The 17,122-nt window shown below is 33.7% G+C and overlaps 1 pseudogene; it reads left to right on the top strand.

Annotated features, from left to right (window-relative positions):
* Positions 1-17,122, top strand: part of LOC149531892 (uncharacterized) — a 161,571-nt pseudogene that overhangs the window by 76,273 nt on the left and 68,176 nt on the right.

Raw genomic sequence — 17,122 nt, 5'->3', positions numbered from 1 at the left:
TTAACATACGTGACTTGTTTAACCTTAAATAGAGGGTTGGGGAACCTTTCCTCATATTCCTCCAAAGGTGGAGACAACTATACACCAAATATCCATTAAAGATCCTTGAAATGGAGGATCTTGACATCTTAATGAATAATCTTTTACCTGACTTTGGGTATAGAGCTTAACTTCAAGGTCCATGCACCTTTGAAGACATGGTCACACAAGCTATCTGAATAGAGGAGTTCAGGGTCAAAAAGGGTGAGATAACCCTTCAAAAGGACACCAACAAGGATCAACCTCTAATAAGGATAAATCTAAGTATGTGAATAAGAACTAAGAGGTGATACATGATGGAGTCATTAACAACATTACTCCTAAGCTTGCTAAAGAAGCTTTAAATCTTATAGACAATCTCAAAGAATCTAAAAACATTGACAAACCTTTTCCTAACAATAAGGCATTTGGAAACAAACCAAAGAACTCATCTTTGGTTACATGCCAAAAATGAGAATATGCACCTCCTGGTGAACCTCTGGATGTGGTCTATAAGACCTTGCTACAAAACAAGGTCATTTCTCCATTGGATAACTCTTGTCCTTATGATCCACAACCACAACCCCCATGGTGGAATGAAACTACATTTTACTAATACCATTAGAAAAAAGGTCACAAAACCAAATATTGCATCAACGTACATTACAAAGTTCAAGACTTAATTTATGATGGTGACATTGTTGCAAATGAACATAATAAGAAGTCAGATCACAAGGCTTTCAAGGAACCAGTCTTGTCTTATGGAAAAGGAGAAAACTTAAAATAGAAACCTCATAAAAAGGTCAACTATATGTACTCTAGTGATGATAATGTAATCAACATGTTTAAACTTGTGGATTATGAGTATTGTGATGTCATCACCACTAAGGGAAACCAAGACAACATTAAACCTAAGACACCATTTGTCTTAAGGGGTGCTACATCCAACACATCTAACAAAAATCCATCATAATCTTGTGCCAATGCTATTATGCATTCTTGTGCCAAGATAGTACTCAAAGAACCTATGCCTTCTACTCCTAAGTTAGAAAAACACAAAGAAAAACCTCTTGCTAGTCAATCTGGTAGAGGTACAAAAGTTATAACATCTTCTGTGGCTACTAGCTATAGTATCCTTGATAAATTACAATGAACAAATGCTCAAATCATTAACTTTGCATTGCTCAAAATCTCACTTGCTCATTCGAAGATCCTTGAAAAATCCCTCACTAAGGCAAATGTACCTCAATATCTTGACCTTTATAGGTTCCAATCTATGGTAGGTCGTCTAAACTCAACTTACTATAGGTCCTTCTTTAAGGAGGATGACAATTTACTGAGTCATCTATATAACCAACCACTACATATTCAAGTCATGATATACCAGAAACATGGCCACCATGTGCTCATTGAAAATGGAGCTAGTTTAAATATTGTCTTTGCTACCCTTCTTAGACAATTGGGCTATTTTAAAGAGTCCATTAACCCTTTTCATAAGATAACCATCAAGGAATATGAGGAAGTCAAGATCAAATATTTAGGTCTTGTTCTATTGCCTCTTTGAGTTGGTCCTATAGAAAGGGATCTTACTAGTCAAGTCATTGATATTCCATTAGCATACAACATCCTGCTAGGAATACCATAGGTATATGAAATGCAAGCTATGCCTTCAACTTACCATCAATGTATCATGGCTTTGAAGTCACTATCCCTGCAAATACTAGCTACACCTGTAACATGTTGAAATCTACTAAGAGCTTTGTAACTACTAATAGAGAATCTATAGATCACCATGATGATAAGCTGAAACAAATCAAGTAGTCACTCAAGTTGAAAGAAATTGGGATGGGTGAATATCACATAGAATTGGTTTTGTCTTTGACATCTCTTCCTGAGTCTCCCCATCATTATGGTAGACCATCTAAAGTGAAGAGACCTTTTGTGCTAACACTTCAAAATAAATACATTGGTACCTCTATTAAAGATATTGTACCTCTAGAGGAGGAAGATTAAACTAGAGCCATTCTTGCATGGATATACAAAGAGGAGACTCCAATTGACCTCACGGAATAGTCTCATGAAATTACTCTAGGAAAGTATGGTCTAGGCCTTAAACTCATGAAATGTTTTGGCTATAAGGGGAATGGTCCAATTGGATGCAACAGAAATGGTCTAATTGATCTTGTCAAAGTGATAGCTAGAAGATCTCAAGATACATCTGGTCTAGGCTTCAAGAAAATTCTCTTCCATCTAGGAATTAACAAGTATATACCATAACTTGAAAGTTCATTTGACCATGAGTCACAAGTTGAGTTAGATGACCATGAGGATGGAATTGATGATGAGGATCCTTATCCTTATCCAATTCTTGTTGATCTTGCTAAATTCTTCCCAGAACTAGATGAATTTGTACCATGTGTCAACACTATGGATGGTGATAGTGACTCTTATGAAAATGCTACTAATTCTCCCCATATCCAACAAGAATAAGGAGTGTCTAGTCATGTTTTAGTCATTGAGAAACTTTGTAAAAATCTAGATGATGAAGGAGACTTTGTCCCTATAACTGTTGGGGAATTCTATAGTTTGTCCCCATGTAGTATAGATTCTTGAGAGTATGAATTTGAGTCTCTCTCAAAAGCAACTATAGAAAATGATATAGATCAAGTTCATGTTTATGAAAATTAGATCAATTTTGGTGAATCAACTATGGTTAGGCTAGATGAGTCTCACCCAACTAGTGTCATAAAGTCTTCAATTAATGACATTAGTACTCAAAGGAATTCAAACACACTTACAAACTAAACTACTCTACATCTTGAATTTCTTATTCAAGAATTTGGTGACCATATTATAAACACCATCAAACTTGCCAAATCTCTTTCACTCACCTATCTCGAGCTCATAGATTAGAATTCAAATGCATCTAGTGAAGTCCCTACATTCCAAAATGACTATGATCTTTCCTACTACTTAAACACTATCAAACTTGTAACATCTTCAACTAGACAACATAGTGTCAACATAACTGAAGATAACATCAAATATCTTAGTCACATAATAGAAAAGAAAAGAAATAGAAGGTCTAGTGGTGAAAACCACATTGTTGCAGTATCAGAACCTGAAATAGTAAAAATAAAAGACGTATGTATGGTCACAAAAGTTTGCACCCTTGTCTAAACATTTTACCTAAGGACAACCTTGTGAAACATGAAAATAACCTCCAAAATGTGGGACTTGAACTATGAGATTGAGTCTTCAGAGAAGGCCAACTTCCTTTACTATTAGGGTGCACCTAACAACACTTGGAGAGGAAAAGGGAGAAGGAATGCATGAATGAAAATCTACCTACTCTAACCTAAAGGGTGACACACCAAAATAGAATGTTTGACCCTATCTCTAGCCATGAATGCTTAATTAACTAGTTATAACCTCAAAGAACATAGATTTAAATTTTTCTTAATTCAACAACCACATGTAGATTAGACAAAAAAAGAATGCTATAGGAAGAGACTTCACTTAATATCATTCAAATTCCAAAAGTAGATACAATCATGCAAATTGTAGAATATAGACAAAGTCATTAACCAAAGGCAAAGAGAACTTGCATAGTGTATTTATGGCTAAAAGAGACTCAACATAGGAATTACAATGGCTCAGAGGCATGAAAAATTATAGTAGTGTGTGTAGAAGCGATACTAGAGAATCAGAGAAAGATCAACCCTTACAAAGATTACAAAATCTACCTTTATATCTTAGGCATAACTAAGATATTTCTAACTAAAGTTACTTTACAACCATTGCTATCAAGTGCTCAGAGAATAATTAAGATGATCCCAATGGTAAATTTGATTTAGTACACTTGCAGAGGCATGTAAATCATGGAAACCCTGATTGGAGCAAACCTTGAAGTGACAAAAGCAGTGTCAATCAATGCTAAAACTTCTCAAAATGGATGATTAGATGGTATGAAGAGTGACTGGGATTGATCAAAAAAATTGGATTTTGCAAGAAAACCCAAAATTGATTGGGATTGGGATTAAATTGTTTAAAACCCAAAATTAACTTGGAGTGATTGGGATTGATCAAAAAAATTGGATTCTGCAAGAAAACCCAATCTTTCCTCACTTCTATCTTATAAATCAGCAAGGTTGACATTTAAACAAAGTCTTATAACCATGATGAGCCATATGGAACAATCATATTATTTATTTTTTCCACCTCATGGAGTATTCATGTGTTTTGACCACATCATTAACTAGACTTGTCACCCTATACAACTTGATGGTGATGGATTACAATATTGCTGACTTAACTGTGATGTCAACCTAACTGCACTTGCCAAACTAGGCCCACCAAGACATGGGACAAATTGTTTCTATGTCACTATAGCTAAAGATCAATCGTTTTCCTATAGTAACATAATGAGAGATGTTAATCTCCCACCATCTAATGAGCTCAAAAATTTAACAAACCTATTAGTGCATCAACCAATAGGAATCTTGGTACCAACCAACTCATCTAACACCTTATTCACATCACTTGCAACTCAAAAGGAAACACGACCCATATCCACGTGTCAACTTATCACTATGTCACATGAAATAACTACCTTGCAACTTATGTAGAGAGAGCAATAGAAGTATGCTATATGGGCCTTCTAGAAAACTCTATAATTATATATATGGATTCACATTCATATTCTTTTCCAACTAATCAAATGAATGCAAGAATGTTGCATCTTTTAAGAACAATTTCTCAACTAGGGCAGAATTTAAAACCCTTAATCAATTATTAGTAACTTCCATAAATGAAAGAATGAAACAAATCCATGTTTTTAGACTTAATAATAGTTATTTACCACTATTTTCTCCAAGTTATATCCGAATACAAGAAAGGAAATAAAAGTTATTATAATTTTCTCAAAATTATTCATATTGTGACAGAATTTGACTAGTCTTCACTAAAACGGCCATAACCTCTTCCAAAAATAATGAAAATAAGCCAAAACAAAACCAAATGAAAGCTAACTCATATAAATTTCTGAAAATATAAGTTTTGGATCTTTACCATTCAAAATGAGTCCAAAACATCAGAGAAATTGTAGGAAAAAATAACCAGAAAACTGAAATATACAACATCAAAATAAGTTTTCTTCTATTCCAAATCCTTCCTCCAACTTCTCCAACTTACAATTTCATATTTTGGAGACCAAATATATATAATTTTAAATCATATTAAACTCTCCAAAAAACAAAAAACTACCCATTAACACCTTTAAAAAAACTTTTAAAAAGTTGTCACCAAGTTGTAAAAGTTGTTATTACAATTTTGGCAACTTTTGAACAACTTTTACAATTATTATCCAAATGACTTCAAACTTTTCCTAAACCATTGAAATATGATAAATATGAATTTAAGACTCCAATTAAACTATTTTCACTCTATTTTGATATATTTGAGTTGTTTTGCATACTTAACATTTTTTAAGACCTCATAGATCACTGTGATTTTAATGGCTTTTATAGCCTTACAAAATAATTTGAATGAACTCCAAATGGTATTTAATTTCTTACATAACATTAAAAATATATTAAATAAAATTTAAAATATGATTTTATCCATGAAATATCTAATGAATAGGTTATCCTACACCATAATCCCCAACTTTGAAATTTTTCCAAGTCCTCTTGGAAATAGGGTTTCAAAGATCTCTTCATCTTCACTTTTAGTCTTTCAATTCTTTTTCTTGAGAATATGAACCTATTAAGAACAAATTTATGTCCTCTCCAATTTTATTTCTTCATCACCTACATTGAAATAAGTATAATAAAAAAAGCATGGCCAAAACTCAATTGATTAGTATCAAGCAAAGGTGAAGGTCAATATTTTTGGTCTAATTTTTTTCTTGCAGGTTATTGGTTCCATGTTTCCAAGAGACTTGGAAACTTTTCAAAGTTGGGAGTATGGTGTAGGAGCACCTAAAGTAAAAGAATATGAGAAAGTTAAGATTTATTATTTGAGATATTTGAATCCATTTGAGTCATTTATATTTTATTTGGGTCAAGTTGTAAAGGGTATGAAGCCATTTTGTCAAAAATGTAAAAGTTGCATACAAAGTTGTAAAATGCAAGATTGAGAAAGTTACTAATAATACAAAAATGATGTAAAAAGGTATATGGTTGGTCTTGGAGGTATTTAAGAAGGTTTATAAATATCAAATAGATATAAATACCATTTTATGGTTGAACCAAATCAATTTTTGAGAAGAGGAAATATTTTGATACATTTTTTGTGCATTCCATTGTTGTTGTTTTGATTGGTGTTTTAGTTTTAGTGTTGTTCCAATGCCTTGTATAGCCATGTATAGCCTAGAAACCATGTAATATAGTAACAGATAGATGTAATGATGAATCCTCCTTCTCATGATTTTTTTTTGGTTCAAATTTATGAAGAAATGAATAAGTTATGATCATTTTTGTGAAAATGGGTATTTGCAGATTTGAGATTCCCTGAATACAACCATATTGCAGCATGTTGCATAGACACATTTTGGAGACTCAGGACCCATAATAATATTATTTGGAAATATATGTGAAATTTATTTCATTTTCAATTAGTTTGAATCATTTTCATTTAGATTTATGAAAGTTATGAAGATTTTAGTGAAAACTAGTTTTTTAAAATGCCTTCAATGGTGTTGCAGACAAAGATTTGATCTTATACAATGATTTATGAATAGAAAAAATAAATTTCTTACAGATTTGGAAACTAGAATCACAAGTTGATATTGTGGAAATGGTTTGGTGTTATTTGAATTTTTTTTGTAACATATATTTGATGCCCTAGACAGGGTTACTGTTTTTACTTCTGGTTTATGACAGAGAAAATGGGTCTTGATAAAAAGACCATAACTTGTAATTGGTTTATTGGATGAGTATTATATTTTAAAATGTTTTATTATTCCTAATTTAAAAAAAAATCACCAAAGGATTTGGAAAGAAAAGTTCAGGAATGAAAGTTACAAATAATGTAATCAGACATAGAAATCTGATTGTGTGAATGAAAATGTTGTCTTTATTGGTGTATAATGTTAGGGTTCTTTGTTGAAATCTTTTAGATGTTCTTTGTTCCTTGAGGGTGTACCAGAATATTTTTAATTCCATAAATTGAAATAAGTTTCTTTGAAGGTAAATATAGTGGGCTCTGCATCATAGACTTTGTAAAGTGTCAAAGTGATGAAAATGGATGATCCTTGATCTTACAGTGAGTAAAATGCACTGAAGGAACTGGCCCACACCTTGTAGAGTCATCACCTCACCAAATTAGAAATAATAAAATTTCCAATGTTCTTTGATAGGAAAGGGGTCTACTAAAATTCACACTTCGAGCCATGATTATGTGACATGAAATAACTACCTTACAACTCTGCAAAGTGACATAGCGACAACCATAGATCATGAGAAGATCTAATGATGAGGAAGTTACGAGCCTATGGAAATATTAAAGTATGTATTAATTTAGGAATTAAAGTATAACCTAAGGTTTTAGTATAAGGTATTTTGTCCCCATTTTATTTGAATTTTCAAATATGTGAACATTACTATGTTTGAATTCAAATATGGCAATTTTTTTGGGAAGGCAAAAATGACAAACGAATTTGGTGACTTAGGGGGGTGCAAGCCAACTATGCATAGACAAGTAGCTTGTACATACACTAGGTAAAAAAGTCATAGAAACCATGAGAATCTACCCAACAAAACCCTAAAATTGAAAAAAACATGCCTAGGAACATCAAAATTGTCTCTCTGCAATTGAAACTAGGAACCAAAATCCTCTACAACCTCTATAAAAACACATGTGCTCATGCACTTTTTGAAAAATAGGAAACCACATGAAGGAAACTAACCTAATTATATACTTCAAATGCTCATATTTATCAAAATTAGGACTTAAGATATATCCCATTAATTAGAATAGGAAAAATTTCACCATTAGGCCTTCTTAATTGAAAAGCATTGGCCTATTTACAACTGATAATCACATAGGGACCAGTCCATAGTGCATCAAACTTTGAGTGCCTCCCTATTTTTTCCCTATCTATATCCCACTTGAGCACAAGGTCACCTTCTCTAAAAACTCTGACTTTAGCCTTCTTATCAAAGCTCTTTTTCATCTATTACTGATGTGCTCCTATGGTCTGCATGGCCTAGTTTCTTTTCTCTTCTAGCTTCATCATCTCTACCATTCTTATAGAAATAGCATCATTTTCAATTAGCCTCACCTAATGAGCTAGATTTAGGGAAAAAAATTCTAATGAAATTGGAAGCCTTTCTTCCCTACCATATACCAACATAAAGGGTGAATTTCCAATTTCCCTCTTAGGTGTTATTCTATCAGCCCATAGTGATATCTTCAACTTTTGATATCAACACCTCTGGTTATCCTCTATAGTCCTTTTGATAATACTAATTATATTTTTGTTAGATGACTCAACCAATCCATTGCCTTGAGGATAGTAGTTTGAGGTTGTGCTCAAGTAGATATTATGATCAAGTGCCCATGCCCAAATCTGAACTCCTAGAAAAGATTTTGCATTATCCTAATAATAGTTGAAGGGGCACCAAACCTGATCACAATTCCATCAAGGAATTCAAAAATTGAAGATTTTATGGCATCCTTTAATGAAACTACTTCTATCCATCTGGTGAAGTAATCTATAGCCTTTAGGATCCATTTGTGACCAAAGCTAGAAGGAGGATTGATGGAGCCTATGAAATCCAATCCTAATTGAGCAAAGAGCTGATCTACTTGAATGAGGTGAAGAGGAAGAGCTACAAGCCTCTATTTACCTAAAAGGAAAGCACATTTTTCACATTTCCTCACATAGTTGTGACAATCATGGAACAAGGATGGCTAGTAGTAACCATCTCCCATGATCTTCATTATAGTTGTCCTTGCTGAAAAGTGGCCACCGTTAGGACCATTATGAAGATCTTTGATCACTCTTTTAGCTTGGTTTGTATCAATGCATCTCAATAGGACTCCATTGAAGTCTCTCCTATATAGGGTGGCATCAATTATAGCATAGGGGATTGACAATAATCTGAACTACCTCCTTCTAGCCTTACCAAGCCCTTAAGGATTTCCTTTTCTTGTTAAGAATGTCTTAATGTCATCTATCCATCTCCTTGGATTATCATTTCTTTCTTCTTTCTATTCTAGTAATATGATGGAAGCTTCCTCATCTAAATCCTAAGATGAGATCATCTATTTGCACAATCCTTTCCCTCTTACTAACTTGGTAAACTAGATGTCCACATCATATTCCATCACCTTAGTGATCCACCCATCTCTCTTATCACTAATATTTTCTTAAAAGAATGTCCTTTACACTGGCATGGGGTACTAATAAATGAATCTTGTTATAAGACAAAAGGTGTTTGAATTTATTCAAAGCTCTTATTACTGCAAGGGCTTGCTTCTCTACATAAATATATTTATTTTCATATTCCTTAACCCCTTCACTAAAGAAGGGAATAGGTTGTTCTTAATTCTTATCATTTGTTTGAGTCAAGACAATATAAATGCTTGACTCACATCCTAAGGTGTAAAGAATTAAGTCCTTCTCAAAATTCAAATTGATGAGAGTAGGAGCTAAGGTTATGGCTAATTTGATCTCTCCAAAACTCACCTTCCCTTCCTTGGTCCATGAAAAGAAAATATTCTTCTTAAGCATGACTATAAGAGGTTTTACCATGGTAGCTAAATTAGGGATAAACCTCCTCACAAAATTTATTCTACCAATAAAACTTTGTAGACCTTTCTTATGACTAGGAAGGGAAAGAGAAAGTATTTTCTTTGTTCTTTCTAGATCAATGGCTAAACCATCCTTTGAGACAATGTGTCTATTGGCCAAATTTTCCTTCCCACCAAAATTGCCACATTTGAATTCAAATGTTAAATGGTCACTTCCCACCTTTAATATTAAACAATGCCATGTAAATATGAAGTAAATTAAATAAAAAACCTTATAATATTTCTAATTTTTGTTAAGTCACATTTTTACGGGCCCACAATTTCCTCATCATCAAATCTTTTCATGATCTATGATGATTGCTATGTCACTATGCAAAGTTGAAAGGTAGTTATTTCATACAGCATAAGGAGGGCTAGGTGGATCCCCTTTCCTATCAGAGAAGCTGGGTAGTTGTGAGAGCATGATGGTAGTTTTTTGGTTTCTCATTGGTTAAGGTAATGATTATGCAAGGTGTAGGCTAGTTCCTTCAGTACATTTTACTCGCCATCAGATTAAGGATCATCTATGGTTATCACTATGTCACTATAGAAAATTTCAAGGTAGTTACTTCATGTGACATAGCAAGCACTTTTCATGTGGTAGGTTAGTCCTTTCCTTTTATAGGCCATGGTTCGATGGGTTAGTGTTAGATAGGTTGGCAAAAAATCATGTTTCTATTGGCTGGTGTACTAACAGGTTGGGTGTACCTTCAAGGCTATTAGATGGAGGAAGATTGACATCTCTCATTATGTTGCTATGGGAAAATGATTGATCTTTAGCTATAGCGATATAGTGAGGATTTTCCATGTGTCCTAGCAGGCACAGTTAGGTTGACATCACGATTAAAATCAACAATATTGTAAGTTTCCGTAGTAAAGTTTTAATGGGTGGCACAATTATTTAATGATGTGATTAGAAACACAAAGACTCCATGATATGGAAAAAGGAAATAATATGGTTGGTCCACATAGAGGTTTCTAGTTTCTTGACTAGGTTGACATGCTAAACTTGCTAATTTCATAAGCTAGAAATGAGGAAAGATAGGGTTTCTTACATGATCTAATATTTTTGATCGATCCCAACCACTCCAACTTAATGTTTGATTTTAAATGATGCAAATGGAACCCTTCTCACCATATAATCATCTATTTTTAGGAATTTTAGCATTGAATGGTGTCATTTCCATCACTTCAAGGTTTTCTCCAGTTAGTGTTTCCATGATTTTCATGCCTCTACAAGTGTACCTAATCAAATTTACTATTGGAATCATCTTGATTATTCTCTAAGAACTTAATGGTAGTGGTTGTAAAGAAACTTTAGTTAGAAATATCCTAGTTATCCTTGCGCTATAAAGATAGATTTTGTAAATTTTGTAAGGGTTAATATTTCTCTAATTCTCTAGTATCACTTCTATGCGTACTACTATAATTTTTCATGCCTTTGAGCCATTGTAATCCTCTCTAAGTCTCTTTTAGCCATTAACACACTATACAAGTTCTCTTTAGCTCTAGTTAATGTTATTTTATCTATATTCTAAAATTTGCATGATTGTATTTACTTTTGGAATTTGAATGATATTAAGTGAAGTCTCTTCCTATAGCATTCTTTTGTTGTATGATCTACATGTGGTTGTTGAATCAAGCAAGATCTAAATTTGTATTCTTTAAGGTTATAAGTGGTTAACTATGCATTCATGAGTAGAGATAGGTTCAAACACTCTATTTTGGTGCATCACCCCTTAGGTTAGAGTAGATATATTTTTTTTCATGCATTCCTTCTTCCTCTCCCTCTCCAAGTGTAGTTAGGTGCACCCTAATAGTAAAGGAAGCTAACCTTCTTTAGAGACTCAACCTCATAGGTCAAGTGATCTGAATTATTTTGTCAATTCAGAGGACAATACCAAAGAAAGAAATAATGATATTTTAAATTCAAGCATTCAATTTACTCATGAGATTAAATAAAATTTTATACTATTGTGAACAATCTCATAAGTGAGATGTATGCCTGCAAATCAATCAAATTTGGACAAACCCATAGAGGAGTTGTGTGTTTGAGCTCATAAAAGTTGGGCTATCATGTGAATGACATGTATGCTCATGAACTCTATAGGAGATGGGAAATCCTATGGTTGAGATGTCTACCCATGAACTCCATATATAAGATCTAATACAATTGGAAATCTTAGCAAATGAGTTGTCTCTCCATCTCATTCTCCCTCCTTGAATTTTACTTGAGCCTCTTTATAGATCTTCATGGAAGTTGAAAGGTCACTCCATCTATATTCTTATTAGAACCCAAATGGACAAATCCAAATTGAAAATTCATTAGCAATAATATAATATAATATAATAAAATATTCATGTTCAATTTTGATAATTCCTCCCCTCTTATGAGGTAATGGGCCCCATTGTCTTATCATCTTTGAGATAGAATACAGATATTCTATCAATAATGATTCTACCAATTCATCGATCTATTGATATATTAGAGTACCTCCATATGAAACCACCACTTTAAGACTAGTTTGATAGGAAAACTTTCTAACTTCTTGATGTATTTGAGAAGCCAATTATGTGGTGGGAGAGAGAATAAGGGTGGATGGAAAGGCCCCATGAATGTCCTAGGGTTTGATAAGGGGTTGGCCTCCCAAAATTAGAAATATCACTAACAAGGATCTAGTTCATTAGAAGTCTTCATCTGTAGCCTCGACTGGAACACTACCTCCAAAACCCTAAAATTTGTGTTTTCTAAATATGGAAAACTCAAGGAATGCTTAGTTATAATGGACAAGGCAATCGAGAAACTAAAAAGCTATATTTTCATGACCTTCAAACATATGGATGCTACACATAGGGCTTTGAAGGAGCTGAGCAAGAAAATTGAGAGCTAGATGACCACTTGTCAAATGGCTTTCATGGGTCCCGTGTCATAGTATTCAATTAATGATCCCATGAAATACAAGATTTATGTAAGTAAAGTTCCTACTGATATGCCTGTGGAGAAACTACTTAGTTTTTTTTCTTTCAAAGTATAGAAAGGTTGAAGAAGGGCCACTGAGGTTTGATAAATAGTCTAGGAAGTCTAGGGGGCTTTCTCTTTTTTATATATAAGACCATGGAAGGTGCTAAGAAGGCATTGGAGGAGCCTAATAATATTATTGATGGCTATTAAATGCACTATAATAGAGCTACAAATAATCAAAAGTAGAAGAATGTAGCTTCATATACACCAACTACCTTGGCAAGGCCTTTGGATCCCAATGATCGCACATTCACTCATAGAAAGGTTTCAATTTTTTGGTCTGCCCATGGATTGACTGGGTTTAGAAATGCTTTTAATTCCATCCTAGCTAGTTAGAATCAAAACTTTGGTGGGATGAACATGAATAAATATCTTCTAGCTTCTATGAATTTGTGTTTGGCTTCTTCATTGAAATCTTAAGCTTTGATACCACTGATCTGAATTGTTTTGTCAATTCAAAGGACAATACCAAACAAAGAAATAATGGTATTGTAAATAGATAATAAATAATATCAATCATTCAATTTACTCATAATATTAAATCAAATTTCATACAATTATGGACAATCTCATAAGTGAGATGTATGCCTGCAAATCAATCAAATTTGGATAAACCATTGGAGGAGTTGTGTGTCCAAGCTCATAAAAGTTGGGCTATCTTGTGAATGAGATGTATGTCCATGAACTCTATAGGAGTTGGGAAATCCCATGGTTGAGATGTATGCCCATGAACTCCATATATAAGATCTAGTAAAAATTGGTAATCTCAGCAAAAGGGTTGTCTCTCCATATCATTCTTACTCCTTGAATTTGACTTGAGCCTCTTTATACATCTTCATGGAAGTTGAAAGGTCACTCCATCTATATTCTTATTAGAAGTTGAATGGACAAATCCAAATTGAAAAGTCATTAGCAATAATAAAATATTATTTAATATAATATGCATGTTCAATTTTGATCATCAAGTCCCATAGCTTGGAGGTTTTTTCCATGTTTCACAAGGTTTTCCTTAGGTAAAAACTTTGGACAATGGTGCAAAATTTTGTGACAATAGTTTTTGGCATGCCAAGTGGGACAATATTAAGAATATTTCAAAGCCTACTAGTTTAAAAATAGAATAATTTAAAGTTGATACTAAGAAAATAGTGTTTCTCTTAGTATTCCATGCTTTCAAGAACCCCCTTCTCCATAAATCACTTGGTGACTCTAAACCCTTCATATCTAGTTCCAAACCAAAGTTGCTATGATTCATGCTCAATGCTAAAACAAGGGTATCTTCTAGAGGTAAATTTTAGTATCAAAGGATTTAATTTTCAAATCTTAGAAGAAGAAAGTCTAGATTGTCTCTATCACCAATTAGGAGTGTAGAGGAAATACATACACCTAAAAGATCAATCTCCACTCCTATTGTGAGATGTTGAAACCTAGAACACCATCAGATCATATTAATAGATTGCATGCTTATATGGCTAGAGCTCATGCATTTTCTAGCTTTAATGGTGTAAGTCCTCTTTTGTTGGCCCAAAGACATGACAGACTAGTAGCTACACATAAAAATATACCTAAATTCATTAGTGAAACTTCCATCTCTCCCTTAGAACACATTCAAAAGGTTGTAAATGTGTGCACTATCCATGGTATTATAGAAGATTATGTGGCCATTATAATCCTAGCTTCATCTTTAAAAGGAAAAGCCCTACAATGGTATAGGGGTCTAGCACATGGTTCTATAATGGATTGGGATGGGTTAGGAGTAGGACTATTTAAACATTTTGAGGATAAAAGTGACTGTTTGTCACTTTTAGAATAACTAACTACTATAAAAAGCCCCCCATGAATGTATGACTAAGTTTAACTATATATTTTAAAAGACATGGGACAAAATACCTACATCAATGAAACCTACCCCTAGTAATGCCTTCTTGCATTACCTCAGAGCTTTTAATAGTGACATTTCCACTACAATCTAAACCATGGGAGGAAATACCTTACTTTATGTTTATGAAATACAAATAAGGGCACAAAACATATTGATACAAGGAGGAATGTTAGTTCCAAGGCTTCCTATGCCTTTCTTTCCTCATATCCCAAATCATCAACCAACAATAGCCTCTATTCCCACAACTTCTATCTCACAACCCCTTGCTTTAGTAGCTCAAGCTTTCACATCTTTAAATGGAATGGATGAAATCAATGAGATGACATAGTTTGTGATGTTGAACATAGATAAAAGATTGCAAGGCTAAGAGAAGAAGTTGTAAGATAGCTTCTCTGTGATGCAGAAAGTGACCAAAAAAGTCGTGACTTTGGAGAGACATCAAGATCAAGGTAATATAGCTCCTCAACTATAATATTAAACTTTGAATAATGGTAGAACTCCTAAACATAATTATTGGAACAATTCTTTTGATTAGAATAGGTAGAATAGTCATGCTTCTACCTCGAATGCAAATCAAAGTAGGGTCATATTCCCTCAAAAAAATATGGCTCAAGATCAAGATTTTTGTCCCTCTTGCAATTACTCCTATTCCTATTGTGTGTGTTAGAAAGCTGAATCCTATTGAGCTTTGAACACCCAAGAGCCTACAGTAGGACAATCATATAATGAGAACCAATCCAAAGCCACCTTATAGATACAAAGACAAGGTGATTTCTTCTTCCTGAATCATTAGGTGGAGGAACATTGTAATGTAAACTAGGACTCCATTACTCACAAAAATAGGAGTAATAGAAGAGTTGTTGAAGATGCTACCCCTCCTCCTCCTAATCAAGCTTCAACATCAAATATAGTACCTTATATACAAATGGTGAATGATCAAGCCAATTCCCCTCAACAACAAAGATAAAGTAATTCTAGGGGAGATGTGATTGGCCCCCAAGTAATTCCATCTCAACCTCCTACACATACACCTCCTAAGGCTTCTACCAAAGAACCTAATGCTTTATTTAGTGTGGTAGAGTAGATGAAGAAGACAAATGTGAATATTTCTATGTGGGATGTTGTTTGTACTATACCCATGCAAAAGAGGCTATTGTAGCAAGAATTAGAAATTATTGACCCAAGGAATCAACCATCAAGAGAAGGAAGCACCACAAGTTTGATACAACCATCAAGAGAAATAGAAACAAGTAAAAAGGTTATACCTCCTCCATTTTATGTTTCTCTAATTATAGGGGATAAGCTAGTCCACAATTGCATGATTGATTCAAGGAATAGTAGTTCAATGATGCCTAAGTGTGTTGTTGATGTTTTTGAAATGAAATATGAGCCCATTGTTAGGGATATATTACAATTAGATGGTAGTACTATCAAGATTATAGGGATCCTTAGGAATGCTGAACTAGCCCTACATGTATGCCCTAGTTATACTATAACTAAAGATATATCATTTGCTAAGGTCAAGCCACACTTTTCCATTTTCCTTTTCAAGAGATTTCACTAACCAAATAGGTGGTTACATATCCTCTAATTGGTAATATATGTTTTTCAAAACAAGATATGGGACCAAGGCTTCAATCAGAGATGAGCCCCTAGCCCTCTGTCATATTGAAACCTATACTCATAATCTCATCAATATGAATTGCACTATCTTAGAGATGGATGAGAATGGCATAGTAAATGGGTCTGCCACTTCTCTAATAGAGATACATGATTTTCTCTTTGATGAATGGGCTAATGCATATCAATTTGATCCCATATCAGAAACTCTTGAGATAAGTTTTGGTACATACTATTTCTCAAAGAAGGATGCTCTAGTCCCTAACCTTGTGAAGATCACAAAATATATGAGTGGCATATGTAGTAAGTTTTTTGATGGATCAAGAAATAATGATGGATTAGGGGTAGGTGTGATGTTGATTTCTCCTACACAAGTAAGATACTACCTCTCCTTTAGGCTCCAATTTAGTTGTACCAATAATGTGGCCGAGGATGAGTGCTTGATTCAGGGTCTTCTACTTGCTCAAAAAATAAGAATCCAAATATTGAGTGTATATGGAGATATTGAGTTAGTGGTTGATCAGGTAAGAAACCAATATATCACTAAGAATGGCTTGCTTAAGTCTTAAAAGTATAGAGTATGGGATTTTCTTGAAGGCTTTAATGCATTAAATATTTAGAGAATCCCTAGGAAGGAGAATAGATATACTAATAAAATTTCAGTCATTGGTGCATCTTATGATGTGCCAAGGAACCTTGAGGGAGAGAAGAAGCAAAAAATTAGAGTGGTAGTTAAACCTACAATTCTTGATAATAACACCAATTTGCAAGTGTTTGAATTTGAT

This window comes from Cupressus sempervirens, chromosome 11 (assembly GCF_028749045.1).
Source record: "Cupressus sempervirens isolate cs-2001-9-10 chromosome 11, ASM2874904v1, whole genome shotgun sequence".
Taxonomy (NCBI): domain Eukaryota; kingdom Viridiplantae; phylum Streptophyta; class Pinopsida; order Cupressales; family Cupressaceae; genus Cupressus; species Cupressus sempervirens.
This window is presented reverse-complemented; position numbering and strand designations above follow the sequence as displayed.